Source organism: Crocodylus porosus, unplaced genomic scaffold, assembly GCF_001723895.1.
Source record: "Crocodylus porosus isolate Cpor-Errol unplaced genomic scaffold, CroPor_comp1, whole genome shotgun sequence".
NCBI classification, from domain to species: domain Eukaryota; kingdom Metazoa; phylum Chordata; order Crocodylia; family Crocodylidae; genus Crocodylus; species Crocodylus porosus.
Genome location: NW_017728951.1, coordinates 13,049,676 through 13,053,045, shown reverse-complemented (window position 1 = coordinate 13,053,045; position 3,370 = coordinate 13,049,676).

The window sequence follows — 3,370 nt, the reverse complement described above, 5'->3', positions numbered from 1 at the left end:
AACACTCAGAAATGTAAGGTGCTCCATCTGGGGACAAACAATCCCCAACATACCTACAGGCTCAGTGGCGACAATTTGACTTGCACCACAGCCAAAAAGGACCACGGCGTAGTGATTGACCATTGTGTAAACATGAGCCAGTGGTGCTGGCCAGCAGGACAAACAACACACTGGCATGTGTTAACCGTTGCATCTCATGCAAAACTAAGGAAGTGATACTCTGCGCTGGTGAGACCACAGCTGGAGTACTGCGTCCAGTTCTGGGCGCTGTACTTCAACAAAGACATGGAAAAACTTGAGGGTGCAGAGAAGAGCCAGCTGAATGATCAGGTACTTCCAAGACAAGCCATACGAGTAGAGGCTGAGGGACTTGGGCCTCTTCAGCCTTCAGAAGAGAAGACTGAGAGGGGATTTGGTAGCAGCTTATCGCCACATTGGGGGAGTACATCGAGAACTTGGTGAACAGCTGTTCACCAGGGCACCCCTGGGGAAGACCAGGAGCAATGGAGACAAACTCCTGGAAGGCTGCTTCAGGCTAAATTTCAGGAAAAACTTTGCAGTCAGGGTGTCCAGACTGTGTAATAAGCTCCCTCCAGTGGTGGTGCAATCACTTGGAAATCTTCAAAAGGAGACTGGACAGTCACCTTGCAGGGGTCACTTGACCTCAGTTGTCTTTTCCTGCCTAGTGCAGGGGAATTGGACCTGATGATCTACAAGGTCTCTTCCAGCCCCTAACAATCTATGGATCTATGAACAGCTGTAATCTTTCAAAGTTACACTCCTTTACCAGAAGACTTCCAGGTATAGGCAAGGCCTTAAGTACTCTCTCATATATCCCCAAAAAGTAATATTGTAAAGAGAAATTTGTCAAGTGTTTTGTCAGGAGATTTCCACTCCCTGCTGTTTATACTTTGATGTTTGCCGAAAACACAGAATAAAAATGCTAGATTTTCTACATTTCTGGAAGAATCTGTTTCAGCTGGAGGCTGTGCGGGTTGTGGAAGTGCAGCTTGTAGGTGGTTTAAGTACACTTTTTAAAGAGTGTTGAAGACATGAGAGGGGGAGGACATATGGATTGTTTGATATGCTGTAGTTAGCTGCAGCAGTAATAGCGGGTTCTGAATACTTAGAGATTTGCGAAGAGCGTGCATCTGGAGTGAGGCTGACCCTTTTTGAAGAAGATGTGAGACACTCCAGGTTGTCCTCCATGGGAAGTCACAGATGGACTTCTGCATCTCTTGTCTGCCCCTGTAAGAGGGGCATTTGGATCAGTACTTATGCCAATCCAGTATCCAGGAGCAAAGTGGCATTGACTGCCACTGAAGTTTCTAGACTGAAACTTAACTCTTTAAGTTAAAATTGATTGATATTCATATTTCATAGAATCAAGTCATTCTATAGGGAACATAATGGACCAAGAATACTTGACATGTCCAGGTCCTCATACAGAATAACCGACTGTGTGCAAAATAGGCAAGATATTTCTAAATATTATGGCAGCAGTTACATGACCCATCTCCTCCTACCAGTTTTATGGTAGAGCAGTGAAGAAGTCTTGCTATAGCTCCAGCCTTGCTTTCTACTCATGTCAACTATTGGCTGCTTCACTCAGCTGTGAATGAATGCCTGATCAAGGAAGCAAGCCTTTTCTGTAGTATCTTATTGCACCAACTGTATAGTTGGGAGAGCTATTGGACAAGCTTTTGGTCATCTGATACCAGAAAGTTTGCCTGTCTAGCAGCTCTTCCTACTTTACAATTGGCCGAATAAAAGATATCACGGAAAAGCCTTGCCATTTCCTGGACCATCACAGTTTCAACCTCACTACCACGTGGTTATTCATGCTGAGGAGTCAGCGGTATCCAGATGTGAGATTAGCCACTGCATTCCTTTGTGTGGACTGAGATGTCTTGATGGCAGGATACATTCCTGTGGTCACTCTAGTATACTCACCTCTACAACTTATATAGTGAAGTGTTGATCCTGAGATATGGTCCAGGGACCAAGCTAGGTTCGAGAAACCTGTCCCAATGAAGCAAAGTACTCTAAAAGTGGCCATAAGAAAACTTTAATAAAAATCTTAACTTGAGAATATGGTGAGTAAATAAGGAGCAATACACAACAATGTAGAACAAAATGATCATGATTATGGTTACAAATGATAAATTGTTTATAAGCTTAAAAGAAGGTTACAAATGCAAAAATGGTTGTAGCTTTAAAAGAAGGAAAGGCTTTTAACACCTGAAACAGAAGGACAGTAAGCTTAAAACAAAGTCTAAGATTCCCTAACAAGTGACCAACCTGCTAGGGACAACCTTACCCAAGTTTTGAGAGACTAAGCCCTAAAGGTCCCAGGGCCTTCTTACAGATTGGATCTTTTGTATGAACTGGGGTTCTGGGATAGAAGAACACAGTCTGAGGACAGTACCTTCCCTTTTATTATATAATACTGCTTTAACATAAATCTAGTGAGTATATCTACCTAATTTTGTCTTATTTTAATTCATTCTATTCATATTTATTCTAATTAGCTTAGAGCTGAAAAAACCCCTACTTTTAAGGTACTCTTTAACACTGACTTTTTACTGTTAAAGTTTTCCCACCTTCACTTTGCTTCCATAATTCTCTTGCCCACTACCACTTTGTTTTAACCTGTTTCTCTTGGTCTAATACTAATAAAATGATCCTTTGTCCAATGTCTATCCAAAGAGGAAGTGCTAAAACTTCATCCTGGTCACTCATCTTGTGATTCAGAGCATCCCTGGTCATTTGCTTACTGTTCTCAATCTCTGAGGGGTGTTTAGCAAGTTCCTTAGTTTCAGATCTAGTCTGGGACTTGGTTCTCCAAATAACAGTGTAGTCTCTTTAACTAAGCATTCTAGATATTCAGGAGATAACTGAATATTTATATGCTCTACATATGACATAATTGGATGCATCGTAATACTGCCAGTTGTAGCCATGAAATGTCTTGAAGCAAATACTTTGCACACAATAGGGCAGGGGTGGGCAATTTTTTCTGGTGGAGGGCTGCTTAATGATTTTTGGTGAGCTGTCAAAGGCTGCAAGGGTAGCCCCACCCCTTGATGGGTGCCCTGCGCCCTGGTCACCATCTTAGGCCTGGAAGTCCCACCTTTAACCCCCGACCTTTGCCACCAGAAGTCCTTCCCCGTGCCCCAGATATACTTCTTTTGGGATGGAGGGTGCTGCTATCTTGAAAAAGAAACAAAACAAAATCACATACTAAAAAATAAAACATCTACCATAACTTATTTTAATTCTATTTAAAAATATTTTTGTCCTGATTTCATAGTTTCATAGTTTCTAGGGTCGGAAGGGACCTGAGTAGATCATCTAGTCCGCCCCCCTG